Source organism: Scyliorhinus torazame, chromosome 1 (assembly GCF_047496885.1).
Source record: "Scyliorhinus torazame isolate Kashiwa2021f chromosome 1, sScyTor2.1, whole genome shotgun sequence".
Classification (NCBI taxonomy): Eukaryota; Metazoa; Chordata; class Chondrichthyes; order Carcharhiniformes; family Scyliorhinidae; genus Scyliorhinus; species Scyliorhinus torazame.
The window spans coordinates 127,727,434-127,755,405 of NC_092707.1; the positions used below are offsets into that span (position 1 = coordinate 127,727,434).

Genomic DNA, 27,972 nt, shown 5'->3' on the forward strand with positions numbered 1-27,972 from the left:
ATGCCCCTTAAATGTCACTAACTTCCCTGCTTCCACCACCTCCTCCGGAAGCGAGCTCCAGGCACCCACTACCCTCTGTGTAAAAAACCTGCCTCGTATATCTCCTCTAAACCTTGCCCCTCACACCTTAAACCTATGCCCCCTAATAATTGACCCCTCTCCCCTGGGGAAAAGTCTCTGACTATCCAGAAGCATGTTCCTGGTGGAGGGGTGACCAGAACCAGGGGTCACAATCTGAGGATACAGGGTGCTCTTTTGGAGGGTCAATGCAGGCCAAATGGCCTCCTTCTGAACTGTAGGGATTCTATGATTATTCTCCATGCCCTATCATATCCCCCATTTCCCTCCATCTTCCTCACACTCCCCATACCCGCTCCATGGTCCCATGTATCCTCCATAACCACTCACCCACTATCCACTATTAGCAAATCTTAGGAGCCATGTGACAATGAAGAGAAAGATAAACTTCGAACCATCTCATAGAGTTCTCACTCAAACAGACTTGATACTGAAAAATGCTGTCTGCATCCACAAAGCTCAATCCCCCAGAGTACACAGCTTGCAAATTGACAGTTATGTTGTCTTTTCAGAAAGCTTACAAAGCAAGTAGCAGTGTCAAACAAACAGCATTATAACTTAGCAGTGTAATGCAGCCATAACTCATTCTAACTGTATACAGTATATATAATGAGCTGATTATTTATGCAAATATGAATGGTTACAGTGGTTTTGGAGCCTCCATTCTTCATGGAAATTCCTGAAGGTGGTGATTATTTGCTATGGCATGTAACAGGGACAGGACACAACAACATGAACAATTAAAGTCTTGCATTCTGTTCTTTCACTTGCTCCTTTGGGACATTTTTTATTCAGTGGTTAAAGGAAAGTACATGCGAGACTGCATATTATAAGTTGAAGATGGATATACTTGCCTTAGAGACATACAGCAAACATTCAGTGGATTGGTTCTTGAAATTAAATGGTTGTCCTGTGAGTAGAGGCTGACTAAATTATGTCTATATTCTCTGGAGTTTAAAAGAGTGGGATTTGGGACTGGATTCTCCGTCCCGCTGCGCCACATTTCAGTTTCACCCCGCCGGCGGGATGCTCCGTCACGCTGGCCAATTAATGGGGTTCCCCATTGTGGGGCAGCCCCATGCCGTCAGGAAACCCCCGGGCTGCCAGCAAAACGAAGCATCCCGCCGGCAGAGAATCCAGCCCCTGATCTCATTAAAACATGCAAAGTTCTAAAGGGGCTTAGAAGAAAGAACTCGGAGCAGGAGTAGGCAATTCAACCCCTTGAGCCCGCTCCATCATTCAATACGATCATGGCTAATCTCATCTCGGCCTTAATTCCACTTTCCTACCCGTTCTCCATAACCCTTCAACCCATTACTAATTTAAAATCTGTAAATCTCCTCCTTAAATTTACTCAATGTCCAGGCATCCACCGCATTCTGGGTTAGTGAATTCCACAGATTCACGTTCCTTTGAAAGAAGTAATTTCTCCTCATCTCTGTTTTAAATCTGCACTCACGCCTGTGGATTTCCCGAAGGGTGCCAACAATGGGAAACCTCATTGGCCGGCTGCCGGGACGGAGGGTCCCACTGCCGGCGGAGGCACACCACACCAGAAAACATGTGTGGCGGGACAGAGAATCCCTCATTCTTGACTAAAGCCAAAGGGCGGGATTCTCCGTCAGCTGAATTGGGGAACGCGATTGAGCAGAGAATCGGTTCCAATGCCGAAATCGCGGCGGGTGCCGATTTCACTCCAAATCCGTGCCTTGACAGCAGCATTAATGCATTCCAAAATGTACATACAGTAAACGGCATTGGCATACCATTAGCGGGCCAGACCCGGTGTTCTCCGGGGCCTCTGCAATTCTCCAAAGACCGAATTCCCAACGGCGAGGTTCACTTGTGCTTTTAAAAATCGCGAAACCAGTGTTGTGGCTCAAGAGGGAGAGAGAGAGAAGGTAGGACATGGCCTAACCGCCCGTCACCAACCACCCCCCCCCCCCCACCCCCCCCCCCCCCCCCACCCCCCCAAGGGTGGTGTCCAAGCATGGACTGCCATTGCCGCAGCCTGCAAAGCAGCCATCTTGCTGCACAAACCACTGACCACCCACCTTGGCCCCTGGTTCTGCAGAGTGACACTGGCTTTATAGTTGCCCCCATTACCACCACACCCCAGCCATATCACTATAATGATGCCCATACAGCGACCAAGGGCGTGATCGAGCACTGCGTCCTCCACAACATCGCGCAGCAAAAGGGCAACATGCTGGAGGAGGAGGATGAAGACCAGTCCTCATCCGGCGAGGAGGATGCAGGGGAGGACGTGGATGGGCAGTACATGGGAGGCTACATGACGTGTGTGCCAATGCCAACATGCATGGGACGCTCTGATCAGCTCCAGGTTCACCGACTGGGGGGGACTGGCTAGGGGTACAGACGCCGCATCCCAACACCCCCCCCCCTCCTCACCCTCAGCCCGACCACCCTCCGCCTGCAAGCCCCCTCCATGATACCTACCTGTCGAACTACGGGGGTGCAGCCTGAGTTGGCAGTAACAGTGGGTCTGGTCCATGGGATGGAGGATGATGATAATCCACTCTTCGATGAGCCTTGATGCTCCACAACATTTGACAATGTCTGACACCTGCCCATGGTAGCACTTTCCACCATTCACCCGGGTGATCCATGCATGCAAGCTGGTCATTCCATTACAGTCCCATCAAATCCAAGGGATGGCAGATGTGAGGACATTGGGGGGTGGGGGTGGGGGGGGGGGGGGGGGGGGAAGGTGGGTGGGAGCGTGGGACACCTGGGGGTGAATGCTGGCTGAACTGCGGTCCCTAAACCAAGACCACCCCCAAAGTCCGCCAATCCCTCCACCAACCCAAACCCGCTGTGCGCAAGTACAGATCAGCCCATCTGTCACACCCATCTGACAGAGCGCCAAGGCAGATTGTAACATGTGAATAGGTGTTTAATGTGACAACATATAGACAGATTTGTGCCCTAGCCCCTATCGTTAAACTGTGCCCTGCAGCCGTGCCAACTTAACTGGTGTCTAACTTTCTGGCCTTACGGGCCCGACGCTGTGTCTAGGTGGATCTCCAAATGGTACATCAGGACATCAGGAGTGGAGGCAGCCTGCTGTGATTGCCACCCTACAACCTGGGTCCGTGTTGGCGGGCGCCTTCTGGGGCAGGCTGCTGCTCGGGTTATCCAGGTGATGTGGTGCTGCCCTGTTCTGCCCGCTGCCCACCAAATGTGCCAGGGAGAGGGGCGGGAGATCCAAGGTGCTTGGTGTTCCGGCACCTCCATTGCGGGAATCAGTAGTACGGGCCCTATCACCTTCTCCTCCCTCGGGGTGCCCGGTGGCCACTGGGCTGCTCCTTGGGACGGGGATTGAGCGGAGCTATCCCGAGGCTCCCTTGCCACCTGGCACTGCCAGTTCTGGAGGTCTGCTGCCATCTTGGCCTGGATCTGAATGCTTGTGGCCATGGATCCCAGGGAATGGACCACCTCCGACTGGAACTGGGCCACATCACCCATTGACTGTGCTACCACCTTCTGGGCCACATCAGCCCGGGTCTGCGCCATCTCCCTCTGGGATTAGGCCACCTCCCTCTGCTCTGTGTCATGTCATCCAGCGCCTGGGCAATGCTGCTGATGCTCTCAGCCATGGCCTGCTGTGACTGGGCCGCACTCAGGAGCGCCGCCGCAATGTCCAGTTGGCTCTGGCACATGGTTGCCTATTAGAAGGCAACCCTGTCCTGGGCCTTGGCCACCACCTGCACAGAGTGTCCCAGGCCTTGAACTTTCAGATCTATAGCGGCAACCCTCACCCCTCCAAGGCCGCCACTCATGTAGTCCCTGGCTCTGTGACTGTATCTCCAATATAGATGGGACTGTTTCTTCCAGAAGCCCAAAATCCATCTGGAGAGCAGCTAGTTCCTGGGGTCGGCGAGTCCTCCAATCGTCCTCCCCTTCGAGAGTTCCTACTTCCACCTGATGTGCCGGAGCAGCTGTGTGGTGAGCACCAGAGAATGTCCCAGGAGCCTCTTCACTAAAGTGTCCAACCGAGGTGTGTGTCTCTGGGATGGTGGAGGGTGTTGGAGACAGCTGTGACGGGAATTCAGTGTCAATGTTGGACCTGAACTTCAGGGTGTTCTGGGTTACGGGCATGTGGGTCACCTCCGTGTTGGTGTTGTAGCCTCTGCTCGGCTCTCGGGGTTCTGGCTGTGGCTGTGACTGGGGGCGGGGGACACCAGAAGGGCCAACCCATCAGCAGCGTCCTACAGGACACAAGACGCATGAACAGACTGTGGGCCGGGGGGTAGTGGGTGTGAGGCTGGTGTAGGGGTGAGGGTGGTTTGGGGTTGTGTGGGGTGATGATGGTGTAGGGGTGACGGTGGTGTTGGGGGGGGGGGGGGGGGGGGGGCTTGACACCCACGTCATGGGGAACCGCAACTCAGCAGGCTTTCACTTCCTTGCCCGCGGATGCTCTTTCCTCGCGCTCGCCAACCACATCCAGGGCCCGCTGCTCTGCCACGGTGAGGGGCCATAGGTCTAGCTGTCCCTCTCCCACTCCCTGAGTTCTTGAGTGGCCTTCTCCTAGGGACGAGGCGGGGCTTGGGGAACAGAAACCAACAGTGCTAGACATTCCGACGCATGCAGCCAAGCGGGTGAGTGGCTGGTGGCTTCAGTGGCTAGGGCACCCGGCCATGGCGGCTGTTATGGGTGCCAGCATGTGATGCAGGGTGGGGGTTCGGCTGCCCTCCTGGTGGGGGGGGGGTGGGGTTATGGGGGGGTTGGGACGGGGGTTGGTACCAGGGACACAGTGCTGCCTACTCACTCTGCCAGCCTAAGGAAGTTGTGCAGTTATTTACGGCACTGCAGGCCAGTCTGGATGGTGTTGCTGGTGGCGCTTACTGCTTCTGCCACCTGCGCCCAGGCACGGCAGCCTTTTCCCGGGATAGGATACAGGATGGCCTGCCTCTGCTCCACTGCATTCAGGAGGGTCTCAAGCTCGGCATCGGTGAATCGTGGTGCTGCTCTCCTTGCTGCCATCTTGTTGGCTGTGATGATGTGTGTGAGGAGTGAGGTGTGTATATGCGGCTGCAGCTTGTCAGCCTCCTGAGTGTCCATCGCAAATCCAATGAAACCTGCACCGTTTCTCATTGGAATCGGTTGTGTTCTACATGACGCCAGTGCTAGCTCCTTAACAACCGTTGAATCGTCCGCTATGTCCGCAGGATCCGTCTGGTCTTGGGACCAGAAAGTCGACGACGCCCCCGCACTGATCCTCCTCCGCCTGGTGTGGGGCTAGCGAAGCTTTGTTTGCGGATATGGCCGCAGAATGGCCGGGTACTGTGGCCGCGCGTGCGCATGGCAGACCCAGCCTGCCAAAAACCACCCCCCTGTAATCCCCTCACCACTCCTAGATCACCCCCCATAGCCCCCCCCAGACCCTGCTGAAGCCCCCTGCCAGCAGAATGGCATCCCCCCCCCCACCCCGACTGTGGCGGCGTTGGACACAGTCCGCAGCTGCCACGCGAGGTCCCCAAAAGTTGTGTGGACACACGCCCCATGCCTTTGGCCCATTGGGGGCGGAGCATCGGAGGAGGGCCTCAGGCGACGTCCTGAGGCTGTCCTGACGGCGTGCACATACTCGAGGAGTGGGTGGAGCATTGGAAAAACGACGCTGCCCCCAATTGCAGCGTAAAAACGCATTCTCCGGCCGATCGCCAAACGCGATTTCGGCATCGGCGATCGGAGAATCCAGCCCTTAGTCTCAGGAACGGAGAATCCTGCTGATGACCTCTCAAACTAAAAATATCGGCCGGCATTCTCCGTTGGCTGATGCTGAGATCGGGAAACGTGATTGGGCAGAGAATAGGTTTCGACTCCAAAATTGCAGCGGACCCCGATTTGATGCCAAATCGCGACTCTAGCTCACCTCAACAGCGGCGTCAATGAGGTCCAGAACACACGCACAGTAAATACCGTTTGCCTATCATTAGCGGGTCTGACCCAATATTTGCCAGGGCCTCCACGACTCTCCGTCTCTGATGGGTTCACTTGTGCTTTTAAAAATTGTGAAACCGGCGTTGTGGCTGCTCAGGGAGAGAGAGGAGTTTTGAAATTGTCCAACATCACCATGATTGTATTGAATGGAAGAGCAGGCCAAGTGGCCTACTGTTGCTCCTATTTCTTTAGAAGAGAATTGAACAATTATCTGAAGTGAAAGAATTTGCAGAAAGGCAGGGGAGTGGGACTAGGTGTGGCATGGACCACTTAGGCCAAATGACCTCCTCCGCACTGTAACCATTCTATGATTTAAAGGTCTTCTTAACATTAAACCAATTCAAGGGGCATCACCACCCCCACAAAGCTGCACAGAGATACAAGTGTCTATCAACACACCATTCGAGAATAGGTGTGAAACCGTTTCAAACTACTGCTGAAGATTTGTAGTATAAGTCCAGAGCTGGAATGAACCATTTCCAGACTGAAACAATGTGAAAGCACCTAGTCCATGGAGCCTCACTCAATCTCATCCTGGAGTCCAAATTACTCCAGATTTACACTCCAATGACACTCCATTGCTGGCTCTGTGGTGTAAAACCATCAAAATACTGTGACGTGCGGTAAATGCCCAGTCTGTTTGGGTCCAATTGTGTGCATTCGAATATTCTAGAAGAAATAGTTCATGGCAGCATTTATTTTGTCAAGCTCATGGTTCTACAAGTGAAATCAGTGCTTATATGTATCTTGTCAAGGTTTACATTAACGAGAAATAATTGCGTTGATTTACTTTCAGATAAAGAGCATGTTGTGTATTGTGTGGGTCGATATAATAGTAACCTTTTAATAGAAAACAGGAGCTGCAGTTTCCATTTAGAATCAATACAGGATTTTTACATTGGCGACAAACATTTATTTGGCGTGACGTTCTGGAGACATTGAGGGCTTGGGGTTGGTTTTGCAGGAGAACTTGTAGAACTAAACTTAATGCTTTCATCAATAAGAAGGATCCAAGGTTCTCAGTATTTTACTCTCAAATATTATAAACTGACCTGTTGAACTGCCCTTTCCAAAGGCGTATCTCAACGAAAACAAAATTGAAGTAGCAGGGCAATACAATGCAAACTTGAGATTATTTTCTGTAGTATGCCCAGTAATTGTTTGAGTGGGGTATACCCATTTACTACTGGGACACCTGGTTGCTCGTGTTTTGAATGTAGATGTATAGACACAGACAGAATAAAATTGAAACAAATGCCTTCTTTGGATTTAATGTTGAGTCAGAGGGTCTGGGTCTGTTTTATAACTTTATACGTTAGTTGATATTCATATCTTGAAGGTTCAATTGTGACTTTCAAAAGGGAATGAGATGGATCCTAACGATAAAAGAAAATTGCAGGGTTACAAACAAAGGGAGGTGTTACAATCCCTGTACAGTCCGATAACTTTTAAAAAGGGATGAATCCACAGGAAAGAACCAAACGCCCAAAATTCCATACTTTAAGCCTTTTATTATAACAAACAAACAAAAATCAGTATAGATCAAACATTATTTAATAACCACTAATCCAATGAATTAAAGAAAAGATACTTTCACATCAACCAAAATAAGTCTTCTGGAACATTTTTACATGATGCCTTGCTTCTAGCAGATAAGTAGTGTTACAAGAACTGTCCCACAGTTACTTCCAGCTTTCCAGCAGGTTCATTTCTCCCTGCCACACCAGATCAGATCTCCCAGTGTTTTCCGACAATCATTCCACTCACAGTTTGAGTTTTCTGGATTCAGTTAATCCCCAGCAAGGCACAGCTTTGCAGCTCTTTATTTGTTATTATCTACGAGAGCTCCATTTGTTCTGTTTCCTTTCTTCTGAACAGAAACGGATCTCTAATCAGCAGTAACACCGAAATACAACCCCCAGCTTCCCCACAGCAGCAGCTTCTTACTCTCGTATCTCAAACAGCAGTTGTCCCTGTTCTGTGAAATGGTGTTAAAACTGGAATTCAACACTTCAATGGGTCTCTGCTTGAGTTTCTCTCCCCATTGCAGCTGGACAAAATGAGCATGTCTCTTGGCTAAAGTATTTATCCTGATTTCACCACCATACTTTTCAGAATGTTGAATTTCACCTTAAGTTAAAGGGTACATTTTAAAACATCACTTAAAAATAAAAACATCATGACAGAGGGGAAGTGGGAATAGCTGAATTGCTCTTGGAGAGAGCCAGTGTGATTTTGACAAGACAAATGACTTCCTTCTGTGCTGCAACTGTTCCATGATACTTACCCTCATTTGTGGTCACATTATTGATGTCCTTCATCATCTCAAAACTGTGAATGATATTCCCCCACTCCCCCCTTGATCTTCATTATCCAGGATGAAATGTCTTGTTAAATCCTAAGTAATGCATTACAGACAATCTGGCTCCTGTGTTAAAGTAGATTCTATTGGTGCAAAAGATTCTCTATGCATTCCAAATGACTCTCTTTACTTTCCTGTGTTTTAAAAAACAGCTTGTTGGAAGACATTTGCACCACTTAACTAACTGCAAGGAATTTGATTAGAATTAAATGGGCACAAAAGCAAGACATAGAAAAGTTACAGGTCGGGAATATAATGCACCACTTTGACTGTTTTTCATTTTCAAGAGAGGAGGAGAGAGATAACAATCCAATCAGATGTCAGAGGTGAGGTGCTAACATGCAAAGAGATCATTAGAGACTCAGTAAGCACACAAGTGAGTCATAAATCATACTTAGTATTCCATGTGCCAACCTTGATAAAACAGCCAGTGGGGCAAAAAGATGAAGGACATAAGGTACGTTTAAGAAAGAGACTTCAGTTCAGCAGTTGACTGTACAGTGGTTGACAAGGATTTACCATTATTGTCAAGACTGCAGGACAGTCAAAGAAATAGATGAGTTGATGAGTCTTTCTTCAAAGTCAGTGAAGTAAAACATTTGTTTTATAGCCCTGCTCAGAACCCTCTCCACTGTTTATATCTTCAGGTGGATTGAATAGCCACAGCTGGATTCCATGTTCCATATGTGGTCGTGCAATGGCTTTATTGGTTGTTGGTATCATCATATGGCCCCCCCCCCCCACCCCGCTGGCCAGGTGGGGCTGAGGTGAAGGGGTGGACCATAACATTGCATTGATGGCACTCCCTACCTGATCTCACCCATCCCGATCCCGACGTAAGTTCACAGTGGGGCAGGCAGGGCCTCTGGCCAGAACCTGCTTTTTCCCCTGTTAAGGCCTTTGAGTGGCCACTTTATGATCACTTAAGGGCTTTTCCCTGCCCAACTGCAATTTTTAGGCTGGTGGGCATAGGTCAAGGCAGGCTGGGAAACTGAAAAATGAATGAATCTCCATCTTGGGCAGGAAGCACTCAGTACCCAGCATCTTGAAATTTCAGGTTTATGTATTTCCAATACTTTAATATGATTTGATTTGATTTTGATTTATTGTCACATGTACCGGAGTACAGTGAAAAGTATTTTCCTGCGGCTGAAGGAACATACACAGTATGTACATAGTAGACAAAAGAATAAACAACAGAGAACATTGACAAATGATACATCGTCAAACAGTGATTGGTTACAGTGCGGGACAAGGGGCTAAACAAAGCAAATCCATGAGCAAGAGTAGCATAGGGTGTCAGAAATAATGTTTTTACAGGGAACAGATCAGTCTGAGGGGGAGTCATTGAGGAATCTTGTAGCTGTGGGGGAGAAGTTGTTCCTATGTCTGGATGGGCGGGTCTTCAGACTCCTGTACCTTCTGCCTGATGGAAGGGTCTGGAAGAAGGCAAAGCCTGGGTGGGAGGGGTCTCTGACAATGCTGTCTGCCTTCCTGAGGCTGCGGGAGGTGTATACAGAATCAATGGGAGGATGGTAAGCTTGTGTGATGCATTGGGCTGAGTTCACCACAGTCTGCAGTTTCTTGCGATCTTGGACCGAGCAGTTGCCATACCAGATGAATGATGGTAGAATGCATTGATGAACTCAATGCATTCTATGCTAGGTTCGAGCAGGAAACCATCAAACCGCTTTCAACTGTCCCAGCAGTCCTGGACACACCCATACCTACCGTCAAAGCTTCCGAAGTCAGAAAGTGAATCCTCGTAAGATGACAGGTCCAGACGGGGTCCCTGGTCGTGCACTCAGATCCTGCGCAGACCAGCTGGCAGATGTGCTCGTGGACAGTTTCAACCTCTCCCTACTCCGTTCCGAAGTCCCCACCTGCTTCAAGAAGATTACCATGATACCAACGATGAATCAGGCAACATGCCTCAACGACTATTGTCCGGTGGCCTTGACATCGATCGTAATGAAGTGCTTCGAGAGGTTGGTCATGAAGGCACATCAAGTCCATACTCCCAGGATGCCTAGATCCACTGCAATTCACATACTCCCACCACATATCCACAGCAGACGCCATATCCTTGGCCCTACACTCATCCCTGGAACATCGCGATGACAAGGACTCCTACATCAGACTCCTATTTATTGACGACAGCTCTGCCTTCAACTCCATAATCCCAGCCAAGCTCAATCAAACCTCCAAAACCTAAGATTGGCTCCTCACTCTGCAACTGGATCCTTGACATTATGACCCAAAGACCACAATCAGTAAGGGTGACACCTTCTCCACGACAGCCCTCAATACTGGGGTCCCCTACTATACTCCCTATACACACATGACTGTATGGTAAAATTTAGCTCCAACTCCATCTACAGGTTTTCTGGCGACATGAACGTAGTGGGTCGAATCACAAACAACGATAAATCAGAATACAGGAGGGCAATAGAGAACCTAGTGGAGTGGTGCAATGACAACAATCTACCCCTCAATGTCAGCAAAACTAAAGAGCTGGTCATTGACTTCAGGAAGCAAAATATTGTACACACCCTTGTCTGCATCAATGGGGCCAAGGAGGATATAGTTGACAGCTTCAAATTCCTTGGTGTGCACATCACCAACAATCTGTTCTGGTCCACCCGCGTCGACGCTACGACCTAGAAAACACAAGTGCCTATGCTTTCTCAGGATCTAAGGAGATTCGGCATGTCCACATTGACTCTTACCAACTTTTACAGATGCACCATAGAAAGCATCCTATCAGGCTGCATCACAGCCTGGTATGGCAACTGCGCAGTCCAAGACCGTAAGAAACTACAGAGTCGTGATCACCACCCAGTCCATCACACGAACCCGCCTCCCATCCATCGACTCTGTCTATACCTCCCTTTGCCTTGAGAAAGTGGGCAGCATAATCAAAGACCCCTTCCACCTGGCTTATTCACTCTTCCAACTTCTTCCATCAGGCAGCAGATACAAAAGTCTGAGAACACGCACTCACATATTCAAAAACAGCTTCTTCCCCACTGTTACCAGACTCCTAAACGACCCTCTTATGGACTGATCTGATCTCTTCACACATCTTCTCTATTGAGTAGTACTACACTCCTGTATGCTTCACCCGATGCCTGTGTCTATGTATTTACATTATGTATTTTATGTTTGCCCTATGTATTTTCTTTTCATGTACGGAATGATCTGTCTGAGCTGTACGCAGCACAATACGTTTCACTGTACCTCGGTACATGTGACAATAAACAAATCCATTCAATCCAATCCAATGAGTTACACAGAATTTACAGCAGAGAAACAGGCCAGAGTTCATGCTGCACTTGAACCTCCTCCCATCCTGCTTCGTCTAAACGCACCGTTTTATTTATTCCCCTCTTGTATATTTATCTAACTTAAATGTGCTGATACCATTCATCTCAACTATTCCCTGGAGTAGTGAGCTCCACATTCTGACCACTTGGGAAAGAAATTTCTTCTGAATTCCCGATTTTCATAGTACATAGAACATACAGTGCAGAAGGAGGCCATTCGGCCCATCAAGTCTACACCGACCCACTTAAGCCCTCACTTCCACACAATCCCCGTAACCCAATAGCCCCTCCTAACCTTTTTGGTCACTAAGGGCAATTTGGAAGAATGAATAAGCCAGGTGGAAGGGGTCTTTGATTATGCTGCCCACTTTCTCAAGGCAAAGGGAGGTATAGACAGAGTCGATGGATGGGAGGCGGGTTTGTGTGATGGACTGGGCGGTGTTCATGACTCTCTGTAGTTTCTTACGGTCTTGGACTGAGCAGTTGCCATTCCACCTAACCTGCACGTCGTTGGACTGTGGGAGGAAACCAGAGCACCCAGAGGAAACCTACGCAGACACGGGGAGAACGTGCAGACTCCGCACAGACAGTGACCCAGCAGGGAATCGAACCTGGGACCCTGCCGCTGTGAAGCCACAGTGCTAATCACTTGTGCTACCGTGCTGCCTAATTTGATTTATTTGTGATTATCTTTTATTTATGACCCCGAGTTTTAGTCTCCCCCTTGTGTGAGAACAGCTTCTCTATCTCTATCCTATCAAACACTTTTTCATTGTTTTAAATACCTAGACCAAATCAGTACCCACTTGAGAGAAAACCAACCTGTTCCGTAGAATTCCTTACAATGCAGAAGGAGGTTATTCGGCCCATTGAGTCTGCACCGATCCACTGAAAGCCCATTCCCCTACGCTATCCCCGCAACCCCACCCAACATGCACATCTTTGGACTGTGGGAGAAAACCAGAGCACTCGGAGGAAACCCACACAGGCATGGGGAGAAATTGTAAACTCCAAACGGGGTTCCAGCCTCTGTGAGGCAGCAATACTAACCACTGTGCTACCGTGCCAGTTTCCTGATAGGTTCAATCTCTTAGTTCCACTGTTGTCTTTGGGGTTCTGTTTTGCATCTCCTCCAGTGCCCCCATGTCCTTTTATAATATGGATGCCTGAACTGTGCACAGCACTCTAAGCATGTTTGAACTACTGTTCTCGTTTAGCATGGCTTTTTTGCTTTTCAATTCTATTCCTCTAGAAATGAACCTCAGTGCTTTGTTAGCTTTTTAATATATTTTATTCCTAACATTATCAAATTCTTACATACAAAGGCTTAACAATATCATACAACCAGTTTGTCATTTTTATTTCACAAAGTTACAACAACCCTAAATCCCCTAACCCCCCTCAGCCCTACTCTCCACCCTCCCTTATCTCCTCCCCTCCTAACATAGAACATAGAACATTACAGCGCAGTACAGGCCCTTCGGCCCTCGATGTTGTGCCGACCTGTGAACCCAATCTAAAGCCCATCTACACTATTCCCTTATCGTCCATATGTTTATCCAATGACCATTTAAATGCCCTCAATGTTGGCGAGTCCACTACTGTTGCAGGCAGGGCATTCCACGCCCTTACTACTCTCTGAGTAAAGAACCTACCTCTGACATCTGTCCTACATCTATCTCCCCTCAATTTAAAGCTATGTCCCCTCGTGCTAGCCATCACCATCTGAGGAAAAAGGCTCTCACTGTCCACCCTATCTAATCCTCTGATCATCTTGTATGCCTCAATCAAGTCACCTCTTAACCTTCTTCTCTCTAACGAAAACAGCCTTAAGTCCCTCAGCCTTTCCTCATAAGATCTTCCCTCCATACCAGGCAACATCCTGGTAAATCTCCTCTGCACCCTTTCCAATGCTTCCACATCCTTCCTATAATGCGGCGACCAGAACTACACGCAATACTCCAAATGCGGCCGCACCAGAGTTTTGTACAGCTGCAACATGACCTCATGGCTCCGAAACTCAATCCCTCTACCAATAAAAGCTAACACACCATACGCCTTCTTAACAACCCTATCAACCTGGATGGCAACTTTCAGAGATCTAGGTACATGGACACCGAGATCTCTCTGCTCATCCACACTACCAAGAATCTTACCATTAGCCCAGTACTCTGTATTCCTGTTACTCCTTCCAAATGAATCACCTCACACTTTTCTGCATTAAACTCCATTTTCCACCTCTCAGCCCAGCTCTGCAGCTTATCTATGTCCTTCTGTAACCTGCAACATCCTTCCGCACTGTTCACAACTCCACCGATTTTAGTGTCATCTGCAAATTTACTCACCCATCCTTCTACGCCCTCCTCCAGGTCATTTATAAAAATGACAAACAGCAGTGGCCCCAAAACAGATCCTTGTGGTACACCACTAGTAACTGAATTCCAGGCTGAACATCTCCCATCAACCACCACCCTCTGTCTTCTTACAGCTAGCCAATTTCTGATCCAAACCGTTAAATCACCCTGGATCCCATGCCTCTGTAATTTCTGCAATAGCCTACCGTGGGGAACCTTATCAAATGCTTTACTGAAATCCATATACACCACATCAACTGCTTTTCCCTCGTCCACCTGTTTGGTCACCTTCTCAAAGAACTCAATAAGGTTTGTGAGGCACGACCTACCCTTCACAAAATCGTGTTAACTATCCCGAATCAAATTATTCCTTTCTAGATGATTATAAATCCTATCTCGTATAAACCTTTCCAAGACTTTTCCCACAACAGAAGTAAGGCTCACTGGTCTATAGTTACTGGGGTTGTCTCTACTCCCCTTCTTGAACAAGGGGACAACATTTGCTATCCTCCAGTCTTCTGGCACTATTCCTGTAGACAATGATGACATAAAGATCAAAGCCAAAGGCTCAGCAATCTCCTCCCTAGCTTCCCAGAGAATCTTAGGATAAATCCCATCCGGCCCAGGGGACTTATCTATTTTCACACTTCACAGAATTAACACCCCCTCCTTATGAACTCAAACCCTTTTCGTCCAGTAGCCTGCATCTCTCCTCGACAGCATTGTCTTTTTCCTGTGTGAATACTGCCGAAAAATATTCATTTAGCACCTCTCCTATCTTCTCGGACTCCACGCACAACTTCCTACTACTGTCCTTGACTGACCCTACTCTTACCCTAGTCATTCTTTTATTCCTGACATACATATAGAAAGCGTTAGGGTTATCCTTGATCCTACCTGCCAAAGACTTCTCATGTCCCCTCCTGGCGCTTCTTAGCTCTCTCTTTAGGTCCTTCCTAGCTAACTTGTAACTCTCGAGCACCCTAACTGAACCTTCACGTCTCATCTTTACATAAACCTCCTTCTTCCTCTTGACAAGTGATTCAACTACTTTAGTAAACCACGGTCCCCTCGCTCGACCACTTCCTCCCTGCCTGACAGGTACATACTTATCAAAGACACGCAGTAGCTGTTCCTTGAACAAGCTCCACATTTCCATTGTGCCCATCCCCTGCAGTTTTCCTCTCCATCCTATGCACCCTAAGTCTTGCCTCATCGCATCATAATTGCCTTTCCCCCAGATATAACTCTTGCCCTGTGGTATCCCTTTCCATCGTTAAAGTAAACATAAACAAATTGTGGTTACTATCACCAAAGTGCTCAGCTACCTCCAAATCTAACACCAGCCCCGTCCCCCTAACTGCTGGTCACAAACAGGTCCTTAAAGAAAGTGATGAATGGCCCCCACCTGGAATAGACCCTTTCTTCCGAACGTCTCGGGGTATATTTAATCTTTTCCAATGGCAGGAATTCTGCCAGGTCACTCAACCATGCCGAGGCCCTGGGTGGCACCGTCGACTTCCATCCAAGCAAGACTCGCCTCCACAAAGGAGACAAAGGCCAAGATGTCAGCCTTCACCCCCCACAACCCCCACCCTTCCCCCCACACCCTTCTCAAGGAGCTCCCGCATGTCTGAAACCCCAAAGGTCGCCACTAGCGTACAAGGCTCTAGTTTGACCCCAACGATCTCCAACATGATCTCATAAAATTAGACCCAGAACCCAAGTACCTTGAGGCAGGACCAGAACATGTGTGAGTGATTCGCAAGCCCTCCTGAACAACGCTCACACCTGTCCTCCACCTCAGCGAAGAACCCACTCAGACACGTCTTAGTTAGTGCACTCTGTCTACTACTTTGAATTGTATCACACCCAACCTAGCGCAGGAGGAGGTAAAGTTCACTCTATGCAGGATCGCACTCCACACCTTTCCCTCTAGCCTTAGACTCAGCTCTAATTCCCACTTCCCCCTCACATCGTCTAGTGATGGCTTCCCTGTCTCCAGCAAACACTCATATGTATCGGATATCTTCCCTTGCCCCATCGTATCCTATCTATCAGTGTGGGTCTCGGCAACTGGGGGAACGGGGACAACTCTTTACGAATAAAGTTCATCATCTACAAATACCTGAATGCACTTGCCCTCGGGAGTTGAAATTTCTCCTCCATTTCCTCTAGACTCCCAAACCTATCTTCCAAAAATAAATCCCTGAACCTCGCAGCCCCTCTTCTCCTCCACATCCTGCACATTGCATCCAGCCTTGACGTTTAGCTTTATAAGGCCTTTTGGTGATTGGCACATCTGTTCCTCTCAATCCTTTGCTCCACGACCCTATTTAGATTCCCATTTTCCAAGGAGGATGTGTTCTCTGGATTCTTCTGATCAAAATGCACCAACTCACATTGGCTGGAATTCTCAGGCTGTTGGAATTCACTTTTCCCACTGGCAGCGTACCCTCCCCCATGGGTTTCCAGTGGCATGGGTTGGCTTGAATGGGCAATCCCATTGACAAGTGGAGGCTGGACATGGCCCTCCTCGCCGATAAGGTTTTTTGTGATCGGGTATCACAGGCCATAGATGAGTATGCACCAACTGTCGTGTTATGTACTCTGGGATAACATGGGCTGCAACTGGATGCAGCATTGACCAAAAGATACTCCAGACCTTGAAGTTAGTTCAATCTGATTTATTAAACCAGTAGCACAGTTAGCACAGTTCTCCTATGAGTTCGACTCTCTGCTAACCTAAGTATGGTTACTCTGTCTGACTGAACCAGACTAGCTCTTAGCCATGTGCTGGAGGTGTGATACTGTACATACACACTGACTCACTCTGTAGATTTTCATCAGTGGAAAGAGGCGGAGTGTGAGTACCTCGTGCCTTTTATAGTGAGATACCACCCCAGAGTGTCTTGCCTGCTCATTGATCATGTCCTGTTCTCTGTGTTCATTAGCTGCCTGTCTGTGCCTGTCTGTATATCATTATCTGCATGACTGCATATCATGACATCTCCCCTTTTTTAAATGTTTTGTTGGCACATGAGAACATACTTACATGTGGTGGCATATATTAACATATTTACAAGCGGTGGCATATGTGAACGTATTTACATGTGAAGACAGCTGTCTAATGTGAGAAAACAGAACATAACAAACAAAACAAATGTTCATAAGTCCAGTCTCTGGGGCTTGCATCTGATCCTTGTCGACCGACAGAGAGATGGTGGTGGGGACAACGGCGCCTTGACAGGCGGGATGGAAGCCTGACTGGTGGCCTCGAAGTTCGAGGTATCAGGGGGTGGCAAAACAAAGGACGGTAACGGAGAAGAAAGCGGTTGCGGGTAGGCAACTTTGCGCAGTGCCCGTCTGTTTCATCGTACAACAGAACCATCAGCCATACGTACAACATACGAGCGGGGTGCAGCCTGTCGAACAATGGCAGCTGGAGCAGACCAGCCACCATCCGGTATCTTGATCCTGACAGTGTCTGCCAGGGATAACACGGGCAAATCAGTGGCATGAGCATCATAGCCCTGCTTTTGCTGGTTTCGGAGCTGCTGCACCTTCTGCACATTGGACTGCGGATAGTGTGGGCTGGAAGTGACATGTTTGAAATGGTATGACTTGGCAAACATAGACCACTCGTGGCTGTTGACGCACGGGCCACTGTCACTCATGACAGTGAGTGGGATACCATGCCTGGAGAACATCTCCTTACAGGCCTTGATGATGGTCCGGGCACACATTGAGGACCATGTTCGAGATGTCCTGGCTAATACTGGGCCAGTAGACAGCCTGCCTGGCTCTGCGTCTGCACTTCTCGATGCCCAGGTGTCCCTCATGGATTTGGCGGAGCACCAAGCTCTGGAGACTGAGTGGAATGACAATCCGGTCCAGCTTGAGGAGGATACCATCAATCACCATCAGGACCAAGCAGGCTAGCAGCACGGTTCAATTCCCGTACCAGCCTCCCCGAACAGGCGCTGGAATGTGGCGACTAGGGGCTTTTCACAGTAACTTCATTGAAGCCTACTTGTGACAATAAGCGATTTTCATTTCATTTCATTCACATTGTAAAATTGAGGGCACTGCCCTTTCTGCCAGCCATTGGCGAGGCGGTGCATGGCACGCTGCAAGAGGAGGTTTTTGGCTGTCTCCTCGTGGATATGAACCACCTTCTCATCAGATGCCGGGAGGGTGCTAGCACACAGCTGCACCTGTGATTCAACCTGCCGGATGATTTCCAGCGGTTCACTAGGCAATGTGATGGAGCGGGTCAATGCATCAGCGATGATGAGCTCTTTGCCAGGCATGTACACTAAGTCAAAGTCGTACCTTCTGAGTTTGAGGAGGATGCGGTGCAACCGATGCGTCATGTTGTTCAGGTCCTTGTGGATAATGTGGACCAGAGGCCTATGATCCGTCTCGATAGTGAATGGCGGCAGGCCGTAGACATAGTCGTGAAACTTGAGAATGCCAGTGAGAAGACCCAGACATTCTTTCTCTATTTGCGCATACCTTGTTTCGGTGGGCGTCATGGCCCTCGATGCGTAGGCTACCGGTGCCCAGGATGAAGTGTCATAGCGTTGAAGCAGCACCGCACCGAAGCCATCCTGGCTTGCATCTGTCAAGATCTTTGTCTCCCTGTCTGGGTCGAAAAATGCCAAGACAGGTGCAGTGGTGAGCTTGGCTTTCAGCTCCAACCACTCTGCCTGATGTGCTGCCTTCCACTCAAAGGCAGTGGACTTTTTCACCAGGTTTCGTAGGGCCGTGCTTGTGAGGCTAAGTTTGGGATAAACTTGCCCAGAAAATTGACCATGCCCAGGAAGCGCAGCACCGCCTTCTTGTCTTCAGGGACCTTCATGGCTTTGATGGCCTTGACCTTGTCTGTGTCCGTCTGTATATCATTATCTGCATGTCTGCATATCATGACACCAACAACCAGAATGGGGATGTCCTAGCCTTTGCCTCCTTGATCGCTCGCTGGAAAATCCTGCTTGGCTGGCAATCAGCAGCACCACCCACGGCTGCAGACTGGCTGTCTAACCTGGTGGAATTTCTCAGGCTGGAAATAAAATTTTGCATCTTGGGCAGAGAGATGGCAGATGGAGTTTAATCTGGACAAATGTGAGGTAATGCATTTTGGAAGGTCTAATGCAGGTAGGGAATATACAGTGAATGGTAGAACCCTCAAGAGTATTGAAAGTCAGAGAGATCTAGGAGTACAGGTCCACAGGTCACTGAAAGGGGCAACACAGGTGGGGAAGGTAGTCAAGAAGGCATACGGCATGCTTGCCTTCATTGGACGGGGCATTGAGTATAAAAATTGGCAAGGCATGTTGCAGCTGTATAGAACCTTAGTTAGGCCACACTTGGAGTATAGTGTTCAATTCTGGTTGCCACACTACCAGAAGGATGTGGAGGCTTTAGAGCGTGTGCAGAAGAGATTTACCAGCATGTTGCCTGGTATGGAGGGCATTAGCTATGAGGAGCGGTTGAATAAACTCGGTTTGTTCTCACTGGAATGACGGAGGTTGAGGGGCGACCTGATAGAGGTCTACAAAATTATGAGGGGCATAGGCAGAGTGGATAGTCAGAGGCTTTTCCCCAGGATAGAGGGGTCAATTACTAGGGGGCATAGGTTTAAGGTGAGAGGGGCAAGGTTTAGAGTAGATGTACGAGGCAAGATTTTTACACAGAGGGTAGTGGGTGCCTGGAACTCGCTACCGGAGGAGGTGGTGGAAGCAGGGACGATAGTGACATTTAAGGGGCATCTTGACAAATGCATGAATAGGATGGGAATAGAGGGATACGGACCCCGGAAGTGTAAACAATTGTAGTTTAGTCGGGCTGCATGGTCGGCACGGGCTTGGAGGGCCGAAGGGTCTGTTCCTGTGCTGTACATTTCTTTGTTCTTTGTTCCTCGGGCTGCCTCCAAAGCCACAACATCTTTCCTTAAATAAAGGGACCACAACTGTGAACAATACTCCAGGTGTGGTCTCGCCAATGCATTCTATAGTTGCAACAATATTTGCTTACCTTTATACTCTGTTCCTTTAGCAATAAATGCCGACATTCCATTCGCTTTCTTTGTTACCTGCTGTCCCTGCATGCTAGTTTTTTGTAACTCATGCACGAGGACACCAAGATCCCTCTGCACCGGAGCACCCCAAAGTCTCTCCGTATTTAGATAATAAGTTATCTTTCAATTTTTCAGACTTCACATTTATCCATGTTAAACTCCATCTGCCACATTTTGGCCCACTCACCTTATCTATCTATATCCATTTGTAAGGTTCTTATTTCCTTATTGCGACTTGGGGTGAACGTATTGCTACTGCAATTCACCACTGTATTGTACTGTACTATATTGATGCCCCTGCTTTGAGGTCTACTTTGCCTCCTCCTCCTCGCCCGCCGTCACCGAGGCACACAAGCTGAGTCTCCTCAACGCCCGGGTGAGCCACAGAATCTTTTTACTAATGGAGGACGCAACCACGTACGCAGTCGCGATCCTGAAAAGACATTACGTGAGGCCGGTGAACGAAGTGTTCGCGTGGCATCTCCTCACCACACATCATCAACGCCCCGGGGAATCGCTGGAGGAATATCTACGCGACCTGAGGGTACTCGCTCGGAACTGTAACTACAAGGACGTCACGGCCTTGCAGCACATGGAACTCGCCATCCGGGACACCTATGTGGCTGGAGTCCGGTCCAGCTATGTCAGACAGCGCCTGCTCGAAAAGGGCACCCTCGACCTAGAAGAGATGGTAAAATTATCAACCTCGTTAGAGGTAGCCTTCCAGAGCCTAAATGATTTCCCCTCTGACCACGCGATTTCCTCGTGGGCGCCGGAGGCGCGGCCATCACCCGACCCGAGGGTGTCCCAGGCCTGTGTCGCGTGACTGCCCGCCCAACCCTGGGGGTCAGCTTGCTATTTCTACGGTCAGAACCAGCACCCCAGGCAGCGTTGCCCAGCTCAGATTGCGACCTGCAGCGACTGCGGCAAGAAAGGACATTTTGCCCAAAGTCTGCTTGGCCCGACCCAAAGTTCCAAAATCGCAGGCCCGACTCACAGACTCACAGGCCCGCAGACCTCACAGCGTGGCTGCGTGCCTGCCAGTAACACCCCCTTCTGGCGCGTCATCCGTCTTGTGCTATCCGTGGGGGCCGCCATCTTTAACTCCGCCCGACACATGCGACTCATGGGGGCCGCCATCTTGGCCGCCATCTTCAACGCCGCCCGACACGTGCGACCGACTGGGGCCACCATCTTGGCTGCCACCTTGGGACCCCCTCGCTACCACGGACCACGGCGGCTACCCGCAGCTCGGCGTGGTCACTCTCGACCAGTCACAGCCCAAGCACCTCAAGAACTCCATGATGACCGTCCGGGTCGATAGGCACGAAACGCCCTGTCTGTTCGACTCCAGGAGCACGGAGAGCTTCATCCATCCGGACACGGTAAGGCGCTGCTCCCTCCAGATTTCCCCCGTGTTTCAAACAATCGCCCTTGCTTCCGGATCACATTCAGTGCAGATCCGGGGGTACTGTGTCGCGAACCTCGCGATACAGGGCACCGAGTATGCCGATTTTAAACTCTATGTCCTCTCCCATCTCTGCGCTCCTCTCTTGTTAGGACTGGATTTCCAGTGCAACCTCAGAAGCCTGACCCTGAAGTTCGGCGGACCCCTACCCCCTCTCACCGTATGTAGCCTCGCAACCCTTAAGGTCGCCCCCCCCTCGCTCTTCGCGAACCTCACCTCCGACTGTAAACCCGTCGCCACCAGGACCAGGTGGTACAGTGCCCAGGACAGGACTTTTATCAAGTCGGAGGTCCAGCGGCTCTTGAGGGAGGGGATCATCGAGGCCAGTAATAGCCCCTGGAGAGCCCAAGTGGTGGTCGTCAGGACCGGGGAAAAGAACCGGATGGTTGTAGACTACAGACAAACCATAAACCGGTCGACGCAACTCGATGCGTACCCCCTTCCCCGCATAGCGGACATGGTGAATCAGATTGCACACCACCGGGTTTTCTCCACGGTAGATCTGAATTCCGCATACCACCAGCAGACGGCCACCTCTTCCACTTCCTCAGGGTCCCCTTCGGCGTCACCAATGGGGTCTCGGTCTTCTAAAGAAGGATGGACCGACTGGTTGACCAGCACGGGCTGTGGGCCACGTTCCCGTACTTGAATAATGTCACCATCTGCGGCCATGATCAGCAGGACCACGACGCTAACCTTCAGAAGTTCCTCGAAACCGCCCAATCCCTTACTCTCACCTACAACAAGGAGAAATGCGTTTTCCGCACAACCCGACTAGCCATCCTCGGCTATGTCATGGAGTCCTAGGGCCCGACCCCGACCGCATGCAACCCCTCCTGCAACACCCCTTCCCCACTGCCCCAAGGCCCTGAAGAGATACCTGGGGTTCTTCTCATATTACGCCCAGTGGGTCCCCAACTATGCGGACAAAGCCCGCCCATTCATCAAAGCCACCATCTTTCCCCTGACGACCGATCCTGCTCTTCAGCCGCATCAAGGCCGACATTACCAAGGCCGCGATGCACGCGGTGGACGAGTCCATCCCTTCCAGGTGGAGAGCGATGCGTCAGACGTCGCCCTGGCCGCTACCCTTAACCAGGCGGGCAGGCCCGTGGCCTTCTTTTCCGTACCCTCAATGCCTCCGAGATTCGACACTCCTCTGTCAAAAAGGAAGCTCAAGCCATTGTGGAAGCTGTGCGACATTGGAGGCACTACCTGGCCGGCAGGAGGTTCACCCTCGTCACCGACCAACGGTCAGTAGCCTTTATGTTCAACAACACACAGCGGGGCAAGATCAAGAATGATAAGATCTTGAGGTGGAGAATCGAACTCTCCACCTATAATTACGATATTGTGTATCGTCCTGGGAAGCTCAATGAGCCCCCAGATGCCCTGTCCCATGGTACATGCGCCGGCGCGCAAGGTGACCGACTTCGGGCCATCCACAATGACCTCTGTCACCCAGTCTCGAAGTCTCCCGGTTTCCCGCTGGCAGGAGGTCCTCCACGACACGCTCCACTCCATTTGGGCGCTCCTCTGCACAGCCACGAACGAGACCCCTCATGACTGTCTATTTGTCTTCCCCAGGAAGTCCATCTCCGGGGTCTCGCTTCCATCCTGACTGAAAACACCGGGGCCTGTCCTCCTCCGGAAGCACGTGAGGAGCCATAAGTCCCACCCCCTGGTCGAGAGGGTCCAACTCCTACATGCCAACCCTCAGTATGCCTACGTGGCGTACTGCGATGGACAACAGGATACAGTCCCCCTCCGGGATCTGGCACCCGCCGTTTCCCCAGCGACCATCACCAACGCGGCCCCCCCCCACACCGCCTATCACCACCAACCGAATCCCTCACGGCGGGCTACCAGCTGTCCCCCCTGGGGATCCTGAACACCGCCCCCGCCCCTACACGGCCTACATCCCCCCTTCCCCCATCGCCGACACACCTTGATGAAGCTCCAGACGACACGCTCCCAGAGTCAACGAGTCCAACACCCGTGCCCGCAGCGAAGCGGGAGCTGAGGTGATCACAGAGAACGATTAAGTCTCTGGACAGACTCGATATGTGAGCCCACTTCACCCCCCCGCCGGACTTCAATATTTAACAGGGGGTGAATGTGGTGAACGTATTGCTACTGCAATTCACCACTGTATTGTACTGTACTATGTTGATGCCGCTGTGGGCTCCGCCTGTGGCTCCACTCCCTCGGGGGTGGTATATAAACCTGCAGCCTGTAGGCGGCACTCAGTACAGAGCAGTTGCAGGCAGGCACAGATCTAGCTTATTAAAACCACTGTTCACTTCTACTAATCGCCTCGTGTGAATTGATGGTCGCATCATTACTATCCTAGCTAATCTAGTGACATCTGCAAACTTGGCTATAGAACCTTCCGTTCCTGTATCCAAGTGGTTAATATAGATTGTAAATGGTTTGGGCCAAGAACCAAACTTTGTGGCACCCCACTAGTTACATCTTGCCATCTAGACAAAGACCCATTTATCCCTACTCTCTGTCTTTTGTCTGTCGGCCTGTCTTCTACCCAAGCTAATAAATTACCCCAAATTCCATGTGATCTAACCTTGTCTATTAACCTTCTGTGCGGCACCTTATCAAACACCTTCTGGAAGTCCACTATATCTACAGGATCCCCATTATCCACTTGGCTTCTTACATCTTTGAAGAACTCTGGAAAATTAGGCAAACTGACCTAATTTTAAGCCCTATCTACAGCCCTAGTTTTACGATTCACCAGGACTCTCATTCCAACTTGAATCAGATGAAGACCCATTGGAACAAGTCACTCATTCCCCAGTACTGGTGCCAATGTCCCATGAATTTGAATCCCTTTCTCCCACACTAATCTTTGAGCCATGATTTACCTCACTAATCTTATTGACCTTGTGCCAATTAACTCGTGGCTCAGGTAGTAATCCAGAGATTATTACCTTTTTGGTTCTGCTTTTTAATTTAGCACTTAGCTGCTTATATTCCCTTAGTAGAACCTCTGTCCTTGTTCTACCTATGTCGTTGGTACCTAAGTGGACCACGACAACTAGATCTTTACCCTCCCACTCTATGTTCCTTTGCAGCCCAGATGAGATATCCTGAACCCGAGCAACCAGGTAGTCAACATAACCATTGGAACTCTCCAACCTGGTCACAGAGAACAGTGTCTATGCCCCTAACTATACTATCCTCAATTACAATGACATTTCTCTTCTCTCCCCCCACTTGAAAGGCTCCCTGTACCACAGTGCTGTGGTCAGTTTGTTGATCCCCCTTGCAGTCCACACAGGGAGCAAAAATCTCAAACCTGTTGGACAAGGACAAGGGTTGAGGCTCCTGCAACCCTACCTCCTGGATCGCTCTACCTGCCTCACTCACAGGCACACCCTCCTGTCCCTGACCACTGGTCAAATTCAAGGTAGTTCATTTAAGGGCTGTGACTACCTCCTGAAACACAGCGTCCAGATAACTCTCCCCCTCCCTGATGTGTCGCAGCATCCAAAACTCAGACTCCAGCTCACCAGCTCTGCCAATGGCGCAGAATGCTGTGACTCTCCAGGCTGATGGTTCCAGACATCCGTGATCTCATCCCCAAAGACCTCGGCCGGGATTCTCCCCCAACCGGCGGGCGGGCCGTACCGGCCCAAAGAGCGGCGTGAACCACTCCGGCGTCGGGCCGCCCGGAAGTTGCAGAATCCTTTGCATTTCCGGGGGCTAGGCCGGCGCTGGAGTGGTTGGCGCCACGGCCAACCAGCGCCGAAGGGCCTCCGCTGGCCGGCGCGAGTTGGCACATGCGCGGGAGCACCAGCGTGTTCTGGCGCATGCGCAGAACCCCTCGCACCTCCCCGAGGACGCCGCTAACCGCCCTCAGAGCCAAGTCCCGTCGGTATGGATCTTGGGTATTTGATGCCGGCGGGACCGGCCGAAAACGGGCGGCCGCTCGGCCCATCAGGGCCCGGATAATCGCCGGGGGGGGCCACTGCCAACAGCCCCCGACCGGCGCGACGTGATCCCCGCCCCCGCCAAAAAAACGGCGCCGGAGAATTCGGCAGCCAGCGTCAGAGCGGCGGGGCGGGATTCACGGCGTCCCCCGGCGATTCTCCGACCCAGCAGGGGGTCGGAGAACCCCGCCCCTCATACTTTGCGCAAGGTGACATCCTGACAATGGTTGTCAAAGTCACTACAGCCGTGAACCTCTTCACATCTGACCCCCACCACGGGTCAGCTGTGGACCTTAGTGGCACCTTAAAATGACTGCATACCACTGCATCTTGATGGTCACTGATGCACTCTTTACCAGAGCTGGGCAGCAGATTAATAACAAAAAAGCCCTCACAGGGACAGTGGGAATTAGGTCTTATCTCCACCACTGGATTCCCCCAGGTGCAGGGCATCATCAATTACACTGTAATGAACAAAGTATAATTTTTAAGTTAAATTTTTATATATATATATTTTTGTGTTGAGAAAAGGGGGAAGGGTTCCAGTTTCACTGTTTTTTATTATGAGCATTTGTAACTAGACATCTGGGTGGACCTGTGGCTGAAATGTCAGGCCTTTGTGTTTGTTTCATTTTTAATATTGTTTTAGAGCCCCTGAAGTTAAAGCATTGGGTTAAAAAGGGGTTAGAATTTTGGTGATTTAGGGGGGGAAAACAAAGTAGAAAAAAACTGGGTGGTTGCCTAGCGAAAGTTGCCAATTCACACAAAGACAGAGAAATACAGAGGAAAGTACAATGTGTGTCAGAGAGTAAAGATGGGGATTTTCATCTCTCTCAGATAAGAAATTCTACAAGGCTACGTGGGAGCCTGCCTTTAGGGAACTCATGCATGTTATATGTGTGGGTTGATATTGTTGTGCTGTTGCATAGTCCCTTTAACATTTGAGTCACGCGATAGCCCATGGCATCATCGGCTACCTTACGGGCTTAGAGTCAGTCTAGACCTAGCCTTTTTACAGTACCATCTAATACACCTCTATTGATTATTGTGTTCAATCCATGTGCTTCAGCATTCCTTTTTTGTTATCCTGCAAGCACGATTCACAACAAGATAAATTAATCTTGCAACGAGGAACTGATCCAAAAAATGCTTTCAAAGTGAAAAAAATAGAAGTTGTCGACATTGAGGTAGATCAGTAGTGGGTCACACTTCATACATCGCACCCAATACTTGGCTGTAAGGCTTTTGTCATAAATTCAAAGGAAAGGCCCATTCCAAATTTAAACTGGCACTCCAAGGAGATCAGGCTGCAGAGCTCGCCATGTGCAGTAGAGTAAGACACAGAGGTGGGGGGTGCACAGAAAAACATTTGGACACCACTAGCTGATACAGTTGGCTTATTTATCATATTTAAGATGGACCATTGATATAAGGGAAGTTGTGAGACAATTCCGAAAGCATTGAAAATGGCAGGAAAATATGGTGCCATGGGTCCATTTGAGAAAAATTCAGAAAACTGGAAATCATATACAAAGAGATTCCACTATTATACCCTGGCCAACAAAATTTCAGAAGATATCTAAGTCTCTGCTTTTCTAAGTACAATTGGAACAAAACTTTTAACTTACTCAGAGGTTTGGTCCAACCTGAGAAACCTGGTGACAAAACTTATCAATAATTGGTTAAAATATTAGAAGACCATTATGCAGCAAAGCCAGTAATTATCACTGAGAGATTTCGATTTCACCGAAGGAATCCGCCAGAGAGAGAAAGAATGGTGCAATTCATTGCAATCCTCAAATGCCTTGTAGAGTTTTGCAAGTTTGGTGGCTGGCTTGATGGTACTATTAGAGATTGCTTGGTTTGTGGGTTGAGAAATGAGGCCATTCAGAGAAGATTATTAACAGAAATAAATTAAGTTTGAAAAGATCATTAGATATTGCTTTTGCAATGGAGCTTGCTCCTAAAGAGACTTCTCAACTCAGAGGAGGCCCATGGATCCATAAACTAGCTGCTGACCAGAAAATGTCTACCTTAGTGGGGGGAATTTTTGGCCCCGGGGTACTTGACCATGGGGGAATGCCCTCTGCTGCCCTGATTAGTATTCAATTTGTGGAGCTTCCCAAAAAGAGGCGATGTAGGACGCTGGCCAGATCTCTAAATGTTTCAAGCGGTGTTCAGCTGATAATTTTTTAAAACTGTCCAAGTCGCAGCAAAGACTAATGTCATTAAGTTTCTTTTCATCTTAAAATTAACCAACAATATATGTAAACTTATCCTTTGCAAATGAACACAAAATGGCTGCTCTCTCCACAAGCACAGTAAATGCATTTCAAAAGCAATTCACTCTACATGAGTTTATTTGGATATCGCTGAGCAAGGTGACGA

General features: G+C 49.6%; 1 protein-coding gene across 1 annotated transcript in view; it reads left to right on the top strand.

The window, feature by feature from the left end:
- Positions 1–27,972, top strand: part of LOC140412183 (sodium/potassium-transporting ATPase subunit beta-1-interacting protein 1-like) — a 1,037,825-nt gene that overhangs the window by 583,148 nt on the left and 426,705 nt on the right. The gene's annotated exons all lie outside the window — the stretch shown is intronic.